Source organism: Doryrhamphus excisus, chromosome 1 (genome assembly GCF_030265055.1).
Source record: "Doryrhamphus excisus isolate RoL2022-K1 chromosome 1, RoL_Dexc_1.0, whole genome shotgun sequence".
In the NCBI taxonomy this organism is placed as follows: Eukaryota; Metazoa; Chordata; class Actinopteri; order Syngnathiformes; family Syngnathidae; genus Doryrhamphus; species Doryrhamphus excisus.
This window is the reverse complement of record NC_080466.1, coordinates 26,739,174-26,754,931: the sequence shown is the minus strand read 5'-3', so window position 1 is coordinate 26,754,931 and position 15,758 is coordinate 26,739,174. Positions and strand designations below refer to the sequence as shown.

At 41.6% G+C, this 15,758-nt stretch overlaps 1 protein-coding gene across 1 annotated transcript in view; it reads right to left on the bottom strand.

Annotated features, from left to right (window-relative positions):
- Positions 1-15,479, bottom strand: part of sipa1l1 (signal-induced proliferation-associated 1 like 1) — a 64,077-nt gene extending 48,598 nt beyond the window's left edge. Inside the window, exon 1 of the mRNA XM_058065489.1 lies at positions 15,298-15,479. The gene's annotated coding sequence lies outside the window, so the exon portion shown is untranslated. The remainder of the gene's footprint in view (positions 1-15,297) is intronic.
- Positions 15,480-15,758: the final 279 nt, after the last annotated feature.

The following is a 15,758-nucleotide window of genomic DNA, read 5'->3' as shown; positions in this document are numbered from 1 at the left end:
AACACATCAAACATTTATTCCTCATTCAGGAATTAACTCATTCAATCCACAGCCATTTTTCAAAAGCCCTCTCGTTATCGGCCATATTTGATGGTTTTGACTGATTTTTCAAAGCACACAAAATATTGTGTTCTTGGGCTGTATACTGTAGACTCTTGTCTTTCATCAGAAAAAAAAAGTTAGTTTCTACCATTTTCCGTTCTTTAGTAATCAGCAGTATAACATAGGCAAGTTTCAGCAAAACATCCATCCATTTTCTATGCCGCTTATCCTCACTACAGTTGCTGGGATAAGCTGGAGCCTATCCCAGCTGTTTTCAGGCGAGAGGCGGGGTACACCCTGGACTGGTGGCCAGCCAATCACAGGGCACATATAGACAAACAACCATTCACACTCACATTCATACCCATGGACAATTTGGAGTCGCCAATTAATCTAGCATGTTTTTGGAAATGTGGTAGGAAACCGGAGAACCTGGAGAAAACCTGCGCATGCACGGGGAGAGCGTGCAAAGAGGGTGGAATCGAACTCGGGTCTCCTAGCTGTGTGGCCTGCAGGCTAACCACTTGACTTTTGTCAATGTGCTTTTTATGTAGTTGAAGTCGTAATTCAGTCCCCGGAGAAAACCCACCCATGCACGGGTAGAACGTGCAGCAACAGTCTAAACAACTATGCCACAACATAAACAACCAATGGTTGTTTTCCATGAAAATGTAATTTTTTACAAATGTACAGCAGTAATTGGAGTTTACAGGCTCCAGTATTTATTTGTGCAAAGTTTCATGGTCACAATCAGTGACTGAATGAATAATAACACGAGGCAACTACTCCTCTGTCCGGTCGCTCGAAAGGGAAACCATAACTTGGATGTGGCCTGCAATAAAAACAAATAATATCTGCAGCACTTTCTCTAAAGGACAAAAACCAAAGACAGATGAATTTGCAGTCAAACCTCTAACCTAGAAGATTTTGGCCAATTCTGCCCCCGTTTTCGTACACTATTGCATCGTAACAAACTACTCTGTTTGCACTGTACATTCTCTACAAAAATGATCGCTTTGTTAATATTTTGGGTGTCTGGAACAGTTGAATTGAGTTACATCATTTGCTATGTTTTTCATTTTTTTCATACTTTCTGAAACAAATGAATAACAAAAGGCCAAAATAATGAAATCTGTCTTACAAGATGCAATGACATGATATTAATTGCCTTGTCTTGTAAAGGCAATACCGCCTGAGGCTCAGAGCTAACTAACAATCAGTCTGATTAGAAACACTCAACTGGGATGCAGTATTTAAGTATTAAGTACGACAACTCTAGCTAAGGAAAAACAATATATGTGTTAGCATAAAGTACCCTAGTGTGGCAGCAGAGGAGGAAAATCAAAGAGTTTAATCCGTGTTGGAAGATAACTCAAACTGGACAGAGTTGTTGGTTTTGGAGAGGAGACAAAAAAATAAAAGGACAGAAGAGCAAAGCAGCTCAGAACTGTTAGGGCCATGATTTGGGTTGGCAGGCCACTTCCTTGGCACAAGACCGTGCTGTGAAATCTCTGTTAATGGCTTGTGTCTGTAGATTTCTGCCTTTTAACTCTGGTGAGTCGCTGTTTGGAGGCTTGTTCCGTCTATTAGCGCCAGGTATCCTACACAAATATGATCTAGAATGGATCAGGAAATGTGAACCATCTGTTCGTTTCAGCAATTCCCAGTGACGGTTCGCAGCATAGACATGAAACATTTACATACCAGAGTTTGAATGTATGGTTAGACGTTTAAAAAAAATGAGATTGTTATAAATCATTTCAAGATTTCTTCCACATTAAAGTGAACAATGGCTGTGAAAACAATGGCAAAGATCAAACAAGGGGAAAAGACTTTAACCAAGGCTGAACAATGGTAAACATAAGCTTCTGACTTGTTTGCATGAAAAATCAGGATTTACCAGCCGACTTGGGTCCCGTATTTGGTAGGTCACTAACCTACTTGGCTCCAACACAAGCCCGTGTGTCTTCATTCTATAAAGTTAATAAGTAACAATTAAGTAATACTAAATTTTGTTTCTGCGTAATCCTGCTCATTAATTACCGTATTTTCCGGACTATAAGTCACACTTTTTTTCATAGGTTGGCTGTTCCTGCGACTTATACTCCAGAGCGACTTATAAATGAAAAAAATGTTTATGTTACATAAACACTGGACACCTTTTCTATTTATATTTATTTTTTGTGTAGCTGAATAACCATTGTGTTAGCATATCTTACACCTATTCAGCCTGTTCTCTATTCTTTTATTAATGTTAGAACTTGCCATCGAAGAGGACGTAATGTCTGCTTTGGTCAAGTAGTTTGGAAAAAAAATTACCTGCTAAAAATGTGACTTACGTATGTATGTTTTTTTCTACCTAATGATGCATTTTTGGCCTTGTGCGACTTATAGTCCAGAAAATACGGTAACTAACCGAAACAGCAACATCACTACATAGAACTGGACGTCCTCAAAGTTGACGAAAATCCGACAAAAACGAACACGCTCTGGAAAAATTATTCATCTTTCGCTTGATTTTTGCATCATCAAAAGCAAATGTTTCAACAGGGTCTTTTGTTTCTACTGTATGGATCTGTTTATACACACTTTACGTTTGTGTGTGACGAAGAAATTAAGTCTGAAGTCTTTGATTAAAAAGAATGTGTTCTTGGCAAGAGTCTAAGGACGTCTTGACAATGCAAATCATGGCTGGGCCGACTGGATCCAGAGTCAAGCTCAAGCTCCAGTTGCAGGTCATAAAACAGATAGTGTCCAGATGTTTGGCAGGACTCAAAAATGCAAAAGGAACATTTTCTCTTGCTCCTCGGCTACTGAATATATTTCAGATTTTTTTTTTTTTTTTTTAAGGGGCGACAGCCCGGCATATCAAGGCACCAGTTACGTATTTACAGTTAATATACTTTATATGAGTCGGTAAGTGGTCATCATTTTCCTAATCACAACTTGCAGTGACACTTGACGTGAACTTCGAGGCTCTGGGTCCTAGCTACGTGCTTATTGACATTTATTTTTCATTATTTTTCATTAGAAATCAATTTTTTTTTCTGATGATCTTTCTTTTGGTAGGTTCCATCTTTATATACTTTAGCCACAGAACACAATGTTCATTGTGCCTTGAAAGATCAGTAAAAATCATCTAAACTGGCCGGTTCTGAATGGCTGGGATTAAATTAACAAAAGTAATCTTCCCCAATAAAACACACTTTCTCTCAATAGGACAAAAATGGAAACCGATCAGAACGCGTTCAGAAGAATAGAATCCCATAACTGCCGTTTCCTTGTCCATCCAGCCTCCATTTTGGTCCTATTCTAAAACAATCTTGATTGTCTTGGCCACGGTTGTTCTCTTTTAAGTCTCAGCTGCCTTATTTTCACATTCCTCCGTCATGGGGACACAAGCCTCTTCTTTCCTCGCTCACACAAGTATTCCCTATAGGAAAAACAGACTGATGTAGTCGCTGGAGCATACCTACTTTTCCCTCAAATCTTGTTCACAGTAAGGATGCGTTGATGAAAAAGTATCAAGTAGGAAACTTGTTTATTTGGATTCTACATCCAGATCACAATCATCTGTATTCAGTTGTGAAATAGTGTGGTTTCTATGCATGTCATACCAAGCCCATTTGCTGGGCATGCTAACGGAATCACAAAATTGGCTGATTCAAACAGTCAACCTGGAATGTGACAAAATGTCAAAAAAATGATGTGATCATGAGGAGACGTTACTTGACCAGCGGAATTCCATCACCAACACAAACCCACGGCCTAAAACACCAGCAAAAGTTGGCAAAAGAAACTTGGAAACACATCTCCTCATAGTGGAGGCTAACTGGGTCAGCTTAGTTTAGCAGAGCATGCTAGTGCCACTCAGCCTGGATGAATGTTTACACCGTGTTGTGTTTTACCGCTTTAATGTAAGCAAGCGTTTTACATACTGTAATTAGATAGCGTCACTACATGCTATCTAATTGTGTTCACAAAATAAGGGGGTCATAAAAAAATGGAAAAAAATATACTACACTAATAACGCGATTGCAATTACATCAATGACTACATCTTCATAACCATAAGCATGGCCGGGGTACACCCTGGACTGGTGGCCAGCCAATCACAGGGCACATATAAACAAACAACCATTCACACTCACATTCATACCTATGGACAATTTGGAGTCACCAATTAACCTAGCATGTTTTTGGAATGTGGGAGGAAACCGGAGTACCCAGAGAAAAAACATGCATGCACGGGGAGAACATGCAAACTCCACGCAGAGATGGCTGAGGGTGGAATCAAACTCGGGTCTCAGAGCTGTGGGGCCTGCGTGCTAACCACTCCGACACTGTGCAACCCACAATTGTGTATATCTAGTCAATTATTACCTCTGCCAAGCATAGCGCTATCATTTATTTATCTGATATGTAATATCATGCTAGGTGTTAGCATGCTAATGTTAGCATTTCTAGCATGCTAGCATTTTCACATGTAGACACATATATAAACACATAGCACTATCATGCTAGTTAGCATGTTAGCATTGTTAGCATGCTAACATTAGCATGCTAACATTAGCATGTTAGCATTAGCATGCTAATGCTAACATTAGCATGTTAGCATTAGCATGCTAACATTAGCAAGTTAGTATTGTTAGCAAGTTAGGAACTAGCATGTTTTGCTATTTTCATGGGTAGACAGACACAGAAAAGGTATTTTTTCATGAAATAATTTAGAATGCAGACCAAAACAAATGTGCCAGTCAACCATGAAAATATGCCGTGAACCTAAAAAATTGGATTTGTTCGAGCTCCATATCAACCTACGGCCCGTTTTTCATTTTATTTATTTATCCTCCTGTTAGCACTGCAACATTAAAGAGCGTACTGAGTGCGAGTACTCTCCCGCCGTCGTGTGAAGTACTTGAACATGCCTCTGCAGTTATCTCCTAACTGTTAATGTGAGTAGGAATGTGTGACGCCTTTTGGGAACAGTGTGGCAAGAATAAATCAGTGCTATGGCATCTATAGTCTCAAAGCTATAATAAAAGTCATTTTCCGCATAACAAAAACATTCTTTTTCACTACTATTTACACTATACACACACACCGACTACTCTTACTGTTTAGCCTTGTCATAGTACTGTATTTACTTTTTGTTGACGAGTATTACTATGATTATGCTGGTTTGTGGTAATCCAATAGAATCGTGAGGTGGCCGGAGATTCCCACCACGGGTAAGAATAGAACCACACCCGTAGCCACCTCTGCAATGAAAAGGACCCCTGGTATTGATAACCCCCCCACAGAACAAGAGGTATCACATGACTAGGACACAGACACAAGACAAGGCCCCTGATTGACAAGTGCATGTGTAATGGCCGTGAGAAACCGTGAACAGGGTTTCCTTGGTAATCACCGTTGTCAGGATGCTGGGGGGGGGATTGGGCAGCAGTGTGACACTTTGACAGATGTGAGTCTTTGCATGTCCCAAAGGGGAGGGGACAGAAAAGCTTTTGAATAAAAAAAAAAAAAAGGTCCACCGCTAAGCTTTCTGAGCAGTGGCCTTAGACCCGCAGCTTAGCCAATGAAAGGGTCAAGCCGTGACTGCATGAGTATAGGCTTTTGGGCCTTTTCCTAGCAAAACAAAACACGTTTAAGTCGGGGGGGTTGGATGGTCTTAAGGTTCTCTCGTCTAAGAAAATTTTACCTGACATGAAATCGCTAACGTGGAACTATAACTGACTATGTGGGGCGTTTTTCCCAAACCTGTATTGCGACCGGCATGGCGGTCGAGTGGTTAGCGCGCAGACCTCACAGCTAGGAAGTTGCTAACACCTAGCATGATAGTGCTATGTGTTTATATATGTGTCTACATGTGAAAATGCTAGCATGCTAGAAATGCTAACATTAGCATGCTAACACCTAGCATTATATTACATATCAGATAAATAAATGATAGCGCTATGCTTGGCAGAGGTAATAATTCACTAGATATACACAATTGTGGGTCGCACAGTGTCGGAGTGGTTAGCACGCAGGCCCCAAAGCTCTGAGACGAGAAGAGTTTGATTCCACCCTCAGCCATCTCTGTGTGGAGTTTGCATGTTCTCCCCGTGCATGCGTGGGTTTTCTCCGGGTACTCCGGTTTCCTCCCACATTCCAAAAACATGCTAGGTTAATTGGCGAATGTGAGTGAGTGTGAATGGTTGTTTGTCTATATGTGCCCTGTGATTGGCTGGCGACCAGTCCAGGGTGTACCCGAAGACAGCTGGGATAGGCTCCAGCAACCCCGCGACCCTCGTGTGGAAAAAGCGGTAGAAAATGAATGAATGAATGAATGAATGTATTGCGACCTCTCTTAATACCAAGAGCGGTATTAAGGAACTTGTTCACACATCACAAGTTTGTTTACAAATGTAAAATGGCCGCCTTCTCACTATAATAAGCATTACACTCTTAGGTTTAGTGATTGTACTTCAGCATTTAACAATGTGAATGTGCTGTCATGGAAACGCTGCCGGTGCTGTGCCGTTTTGCCTATTCGGTTAGCCAATGATCGATGCCGCCGACTCCAAATAACGTTAATCCGCTCATTGACCCGATCCTTAATAGCGAGTTTACTCTGACTAGCGCAGGTGAAGACATTAGTTCACGTGGCTGGCATCCTTTCACCCATGGGCTAAACAACACAGCACAGCTGGGTGCATCAAATATTATGTAACACAGCACCACCTCCGCAGGCCCTGTTCACGCCACCCCTCCTCCTACTCTGCCTCCCACTAGTGCAGAATCGGCTATTTGCAGGCAGAGGTGCTTTGTGAGATGACGGCGCTCCACGGTCGGCTCTACCCGAGCGATGCCCGTTTCCAAACTTATAGGATGAGGCCGGTGTCTATCGTGTCATTTAACAGTTAACATCCTTCAAGGAATCAAACACGGTTCACTCTACATGACAAACATTCCACTCTATTAAGATCTGGTCAAAGTGACCGCAATTGGACCAAAACTGCGTGTTCTCATGTGATTTCATATCCATCAGATGGTCGCATCCATCACTTGTCCCTGCAACAAATTTTGTTACCAAGCAGTAGTTTCCCAAAGTGGAACTGCACTTGTTGCCTGGCAACATTAGTTCATTGAATCTGAAACCACTGGCGCTTTGGGCGCTAACCCTTTAGATGCTTCTCGTCTGTATGACATGAGGTTAAATTAAAAAGGGGTTCTTCATGTTCGCTGATATCCTAGGAGATCCAAACTCCCTCTCGTTGGCGATCATGGACATTATCATTAGGCCTTTTAATTGATATTATGCACAATTAGTTTACCATGGATGGAACCGTCTAGCAGATTTTGCATGATGGTTCAATTGCCTGTTTCTCTCTCTGTAAAGCAGGGGTCTCAAACACGCGGCCCACGGGCCCCCGTTTTGATATGAAAGTTTAATGTTAGTGCGGCCCACGCAAGTTTGATATGGATGCTGTATGGTATCATGAACCCAGAAAAATTTATTACGTTTGATTAATGTTCATGTTAAAGGTTAAATAATTGTTAATAGTTATCCTCCCTATCCATGTGGAAGTGGTAAGTTTTTGGCTATTTAAGTTTAAAGGAAATAACTTGAAAGCTACCGTTTAGGTCGCAAGCTCTCTAGTTTGCGAGTTAGCATGTGTCTCAAGACCCTGCAGTTGCGCAATATGTTGTAAATAAAAAGAGAATAAATGTGACTATAGTCATGTTTTGTCATGTCTACAGGGCTCTAATAATGCTTTGTTCATTTTAATCTGAAAAAAATAATTTGTCTACCCACCAACTATATGCGGTTTCTTAAGTTTTTATTATTTGCCGTTTTATTATTATTATTATATTTATTACTGATTGATTGATTTTCTTTATTCTTGATTTGATTATTTATTTTTCATCTTATTTTGTGTAGAAAAAAAGTAAGATATTTGAGAACAGTGGAATGTTTTATCAGAGCTTTTCTTGTAGAAAATTGGAACCAAAGCGACGTTTTTAAAAAAAAATGTTTTTAATAAATGCGTTTTTGTTTTTTTTTTTTGGAAAACCTGATGCGGCCCAGTCTCACCCAGACCCTAGCTCCAGTGGCCCCCAAGTAAATTGAGTTTGAGACCCCTGCTGTAAAGCCATCAGATTTCTTTGGTTGAGTTTTAAGCCTAAAAAATGTCCACAAGGTGGTTGAAGTCCATTTTAGAAAAGCTCGGCAGCATGGAAATATAGAATATAGATATATATAAATATAGAAATACATCCTCCACAGCAACCAGGTTGTGTAGCGTACAGGCGGTTACACATTGAAAGGAAATTGTAACACAAGTACACGTGCACACACACACACACAGTTCAGTTGCAAATGTGAAAATTGTAAATAGTTGATGGTGTTACAAAAAATGTTGCAAAAAAATTTGTATTTTCATTAGTTCATTCATTCATTCGTTCGTTCGTTCATTTTCTACCGCTTATCCTCACGAGGGTGCTGGAGCCTATCCCAGCTGTCTTCAGGCAAGAGGCGGGGTACACCCTGGACTGGTGGCCAGCCAATCACAGGGCACATATAGACAAACAACCATTCACACTCACATTCATACCTATGGACAATTTGGAGGTCTATTTTTATGTAAAACTAAATTGTTTGTGTATTAGGTAAATACATGAAAGTTATGCTTGAAATGTATCTTTTCCTTTTACTTCTTAAACTTCTATAATACTTATTTCTAATTTTGCTGAAAAGTACCGATGTTCTACTGTTGATTTGAAGAACAAATCGCTTTTGTTGCAGAATACTTTCCGACACTTGTCTGCCTTGGAGACTGTGTCTGTAAGTAATGTGCAACCTGAGAATTGTCGTACTTGAGACAGCAGTGTTTAATTAGGACACTAATTATATTTTGTAGCTGCTGTGTCAGCCATCAACTAACTAAATACACACAAGCACACAACTGGTATACTGGTAATATTTATTTGTGATGACAAAAATTAAAGACCTGGTGGTTTGACACATCTCTTCCCACCGGGTCTCATCTTTGTCACATTTATTAAACAAGTACGTTTTTATTACAATATTTTTTTTTCTCCTTGTTGGTTTCGAAAGCCGACAAAGAGAACGCACTGTACCATATAGAGTCTATGTGGCAAACGAAGAAATGCATGTAATTTCTTCAACATTTCCTCAATAGTGGCAGTTCTGTGAAGGACTAACGGTCTGTGGACCGTCACTTCATTATACACAAAAAACCCTGCAGGCTCATTGATGACACTTTACCTTAAACAAGCTTGCTGTTTTAGAAGGCAGCACTCGAGCACTCAACAGCCTTTCTGGGCTACAGCTGACTCCAAATGAAAACCAGCAGCCGGCTCTAAACTCCCATGTCCCACAGCCATAAAACCAGTCATTGAGCCACTACCTCACAGCTGGAGAGACCCGGTGGAGGCATGAGTGAAAAACTGTAAAAATACTCCTGACTAGACGAGAGCCCAACTGATTTATCAGCGGGCCAATTATGACGTATGATGTATGAATCAATAGGAGTAAATATGGTAAATATAAAACAATATAATTCGACAACTATCAAGGAGAACATTGTACGCATGCAACAGTAATGGAGTTTTTAATCTAATAGTTTTGTATGAGTTGATCTCCGAGTCAGACTAAAGTGTTCACAGAGTCTGGTTTCGGGTTTTCGATGTAATTCCCAAGCTGGTATGGGAAACAGAGCTGATTGAGTTGGATTCCCTTACATGTACATTCCTTAATAACCATTAACCAGATCAGCCCTGGGTAAATATTTAAAGAACCTCGGTAAAAAAAGAGGCTAAATACACATGTGAGATATGGGAACACATGTATGCATAGTGCCAGCAGGCAGGACATTTTAGTGAGGAGCACTGATTTTATTGTTCTTCTGCATACCGAGCCTAAACGAGGCCGTAAACTATGAGGTCATCGCTATTGTGTACACACAGCACCGGCATACATTAGGCATGCCATTGTCGTCCCTGAGCAAAATCAGCCTTGCTAGGCCATCACCTGTATGCCAAAATGCCCCCCCGCCCCCTCGTCCCACTTGAACCGTACCAGAAAGTTGCAGCGAGAACGACATATCATGACACGCCATTTTCCTGTTGTGGTTTCAGTTTCCACCGCCTGCAAGGCAGATGTCGAAGATCTGGGCATTGCGACATTATTTTTCTGGTATAGACACACATCAGTACTACTATATAACACCACAAAGCAGTACCACATTACTACCTAAAAGGTGGCAGAGAACATCTCGCATCTCCGGTTGGTTAGAGTACAAGGAAAGGCTACAGAGGGTTCAGCCAAAAACCTGTTGCAGCTGCAGTTCAGTAAATCAAGACAAGATTTGGGTGTTTTCTACCTCTGGCATGGGACTTACAAACATAAGCAGGCTGTCTTTCCTTACGAGGCGAGGCACCTTTCCCTTGGCACAAGGAAGTAAGTAACACACAGGTTTTATTAGGGAGCCTCAAAAGGTGCCATTAAACAATTACATAAACTTTATTTGGAGTTTCCTTTGAATAAAACAGGTATTAACAGGTTTTATAGCATTCGGTTACGGCGGAAGAACCACACAACCGCAGCAGCAGAAAAACTATTGATAGAGTTAAGGAAAAAACATAGAATTCTAGCATTATTTACAGCAATATTAAGGCTGCAAATACTGCATCTTGAGTTATATGTATGTAGTCTATGGGGTAGGTAGGGGTCTCGTTCATGAGGCTGGTGGCAGATGGAAAGTCCTGATAGACCAAAGCCTCCTACTAGAGCGGAATGAAACTCAATGTACGTCATGGTCGTAGGAACGGAACTATATACGACGACCGCCTGTACGCCGTTTGGTCCCAGAACGTCTGACATTGCGTTGAAGGAAAAGTATCTCTAAGAACGGAACACCAAAGGATCTCCTCCAGTTGGCGCGGACCCCTGAGCCGACAAACGGCATGTTTTAAAAGTATTTCATATGTTTTACAGACAATAAAAGTAAATTAATGCCAATGCGGTAATACTGCAGTTCAGACAAGAACAAAGAACATAATCTTTGCTAAAACAAAGCCGCAATAATCCACTAGCATTTGAAGTTTAAGACGTTTTAGCTAACAACCAGAGAAAGTTTACTAATCTACAGTCTGGCACCCGGCATTGACAATAGATTTATATATTAAAAGCCGGAATTTCCGACTGAAAATGTTGGATTTGTTCATGAAAACAAACCAGTGAACATGCAGTAACTGTCAGTTTGTATACCGTTTGTTGCAGGATGTGCCGGAACACGTACGGTAGTCCTGCGATAAATGTACATTTTGTTGGAGAAGTGGTATAAACACAAAGACTACAGCGGCACCGAGATCTGCCATTAGTGTTTTGACGCCAATGTTCAAGCAAAACACGTTTTTCCTTCGGTTCTATAAATGATTTTATTGAGTTCTATAAACTCAAACTTACTGTTTGAGTTTTAAGGCTCCAAAAGTCAACAAAATGAGAGTTACAATCCAGTTTGACTTCAGATCGGTCTTGTGTACGCCGAGATCTGCCATTAGTGTTTTGACGCCGATGTTCAAGCAAAACACGCTTTTCCTTCGGTTCTACATATGATGTTATTGAGTTCTATAAACTCAAACTTACTGTTTACGTTTTCAGGCTCTAAAAGTCAACAAAATGAGAGTTACTATTCGGTTTCACTTCAGATCGATCTTGTGTACGCCGAGATCTGCCATTAGCGTTTTGACGCTGACGTTCAAGCGAAACACGCTTTTCCTTCGGTTCTATATATGATTTTATTGAGTTCTATAAACTCAAACTTACTGTTTACGTTTTCAGGCTCTAAAAGTCAACAAAATGAGAGTTACTATTCGGTTTCACTTCAGATCGATCTTGTGTACGCCGAGATCTGCCATTAGCGTTTTGACGCTGACGTTCAAGCGAAACACGCTTTTCCTTCGGTTCTATATATGATTTTATTGAGTTCTATAAACTCAAACTTACTGTTTACGTTTTCAGGCAACAAAATCAACAAAATGAGAGTTACTATCCAGTTTCACTTCAGATCGGTCTTGTGTACGCTGAGATCTGCCGAGATTTGCCATTAGTGTTTTGACGCCGATGTTCAAGCAAAACACGCTTTTCCTTCGGTTCTATATATGATTTTATTGAGTTCTATAAACTCAAACTTACTGTTTACGTTTTCAGGCTCTAAAAGTCAACAAAATGAGAGTTACAATCCAGTTTCACTTCAGATAGGTCTTGTGTATGCCTGTCATGATAACCAATTTTGCTGGTCGATAATTGTGCGACAAATTGTTTTGTTTTTTTTTGCTTGTTTTGTTCAGGTTTTTCCTGATTACAGCTAGATCGCAGTCCTGTGGGAAACAACATTCACTGATTTGGTTACGATCCGTGAAAGTCCAACATGACATATAGTGTCGATCGCCTCATGGCCTCATGGCTCTGCAGCCATCTAGACATCTGCAGCCATGAAGCAGGAACAGAACAACACCTCTTCCTCCAACAGCAACACAAGGAGCCAACATGACGACCGAGTGATACAACAAGGAAGATATTTCAGAGTTCTGTCTGGATTTGGGAAACAGATGGCAAAGCAGTTGGTGAGAATTTCAGCAACACTTCCATAAATGTTGGATTGTATGAAGAGTTACGCTTTGACAGACGAGACAAGACCAGAATACTTTGGGGACTCGACTCTGATTTATGGAAATGTACGTTTTAGCGTTGGATAGTTATCTGGTGCTTTTTGTTTGTACTTTGTACTGTTGCTCACAGGATTTGAGCATTGTTCTCATAATGTGGAACTCGGTTCTGTAGATTCTCCATCTGTTCCTTCTGTTTACTTCTAACTATTGTATCACCTTTTTTTCAGTTTTGCCTCATCTGTCACAACATGAATCTTAGCCTGTTCTACGATCCTCTCCGTTTTATGTGCTCAAACCCATTCTTTTTGGACTCAATAAGACACAGATGACAAAAATATGTGCACTTTGGCTATGACCCTTTTTTTAAGAAAGCACTGTGCTTGGATGTTATATCATATGCTATAATATAGTGACCTGCCATCAGATTGGCGATTTATTGCATGCTAACATCATATTTGTGCTGGCTTTCAGCACTTTAGCCTCGCCGGCAGCGCACATGGAAAAAGAAGCTCCAGAAAGTTCTTCCCAGCAAGTTCTGCTGAATAATATTTCTCCGCAGGTATCTCCCAAGCGAACAGGTGGCTCGTATTTTAAGCAGCATCATTTAATCAATGGAAGACGACTATAAAAAGGAGAGTGAGTGTTAGCGGAGATAGGCTGAGCAAAGTAGACAGGAATGATGACAAGGTCGGAATCCTGGCATGGCTTCCTCAACAGGAAGGAAGCGAGATGAGGAAAGACTCTGTTGATGATGGTTGAAGGGATTGTGGGAGGCGGAGAGGAAAGGAGTAGCAACAGCAGTCGCACAGCAGGAAAGGAAAGAACGCTAGTAATGTGATAGGAGTACATGCGACAAACATTATCCAATCGCCGACATTTTTCCTGTACTTGCATGGATTTTCTCGAGTGTCCTCCCACAGTCCGAAAACATTCCCATTACCCTGACAGGCTGAATGTGGGTGTCTATGAATTGTGTTTGTGACTGACTGGCAACCGATGCGGAGAGTAGTCCAGCTCCATGCAGTGTCAGCTGGGGTAGGCTCCAGCATTCCATGACCGTGAACAGGAAAGCCAATGAATGAATGTCTCTCGTGCTACCTTTGCTTTTTTCACTATTGGATTAATCAATTAAATTAAAAAAGCCAATATCGGACATTCATAATTTCAACATTTTTGGCTTTCTGGAACAGATTAAATTCATTAATTCATTTTCTACCGCTTATCCTCACGAGGGTCGCGGCGGTGCTGGAGCCTATCCCAGCTGTCTTCTGCCAAAAGGCGGGGTACACCCTGGACTGGTGGCCAGCCAATCACAGGGCACATATTGACAAACAACCATTCACACTCACATTCATACCTATGGACAATTTGGAGTGGCCAATTAACCTAGCATGTTTTTGGAATGTGGGAGGAAACCGGAGTACCCGGAGAAAACCCACACATGCACGGGGAGAACATGCAAACATTTGGTATGGGAAAAATGGATTTGGTTATCATCCGTTTTGGTTAGAGTCGGACCTTCTGTATGGAATGAATGACCCTAACCAAGGTTTGACCTTTCACACAAAGCAAAGATGTAGATACCGGCCTGGTTCTAGCATCTAAGCATCACTAATCAAACCATTCGGACACCGCTGGTGTACGGTAAATAAAGGTTATGGGATGGTGACACTTTGATTACATTCTTCTCTAAATTTGGTGGCATCATCCCTCAACAGCCTGTCTATTTAGAAGACGCTTTTTGTATGAATGGTGATCACACCAGGGTCTACCCCGCCTCCCACCCAGCCGGGGTGGATTTCTTTGGGAGAAGGCGTCTTTGAATGGACCGCTGAGGGCTTTTCAGAGGGGGGGAAGCGGCTCGCATCCGTGTGTGTTCATGTGTGAGCCCCCTGTGGGGCTGAAAGTGGTTGCCTGAGGACAGACTCCACAGGTGGAGATGGGCAGCATTCACAAAACAACACAACAAATTCCGGGGGTCTGTACCCCAATCGGGTGTTTGGTGCAAATACCAACGCATGAAGCGATGGATGCACACAAAAGGTCACAGTAACTTCATTGATCACTTGTTTCTGTGCTTTTGTATCACCTCCATCACTTCAATGCACAGCTGTTACATCATCGGAGCTGAACTAGTCACCATTTTGATTGATCAGTCAAACCAACGCTGCGGTGCAGGCAACAACGACACAAACACAAATCCTGTCACGGATGCAGATGCTCCTCAAGGGAAAGGATTTACATGGCCGGTTGTGAAAAAGACATCCCAATTTTCTCGGATCTGATCTAATAGTCCCTCTATAAGGTTTCCTGTTTCTCTAAAGAGTAACTATGAGTCGAGGTTAGAAGTTCCGGCTTATTTCATTTCAGCTAAATCTAACTAGTTAGCCATGAACCAAGTGTTGTCATTCAACAACCGAGTGGAAGCTGTTTTTTTTAGGCTGCTAGCGAAACTTTTCCGCTCGGTTTAGCCTCAAGGAAGCGTGAAGAAGCCCCGAAATAAGGACGACTCAATGAAGCGTCACCTTTTTAAATGTTTGCGTTCAAACGTGAACGGCGGTGGTCAACTCACCTCTTTCATTCACGGCACATTGTCATCCCGTGGTTCGTCAAAGAGAGGAAAAAAAACACACACCCTCGCTGATGTTCATTCAAAAGCAAAACAAAAAGACTTCCCGGATTTGTACACTTTGTGTCTTCTTCCAGCCCCGTGTGTGTGTCCGTGTGTGTGTGCCTTCCTGCCGTTTGTTTGAATCAGAAGTTCATCCAAAGTTGCAAGAGGTTCGCTCCGCCTCTCTCAGCGGATGAGGTCACCGCCCCTCTCAGTCCACACGCCAACTCTCGCGAGACCAATCATCAAAAACTGAGCCCGCATTGTAGTCTCGCGATATCACAGGAACGAGGCCGAGAGAGAGAGAGGAAGGTGGAGAGAGAGAACGCGAGAGCGAGACAGCGGGTTGCTATAGCAACATAATCTCGAGCCGCTAGAGTCTATGGGACAAGTTTACTTACTATCAGACCACTTTAAACTAC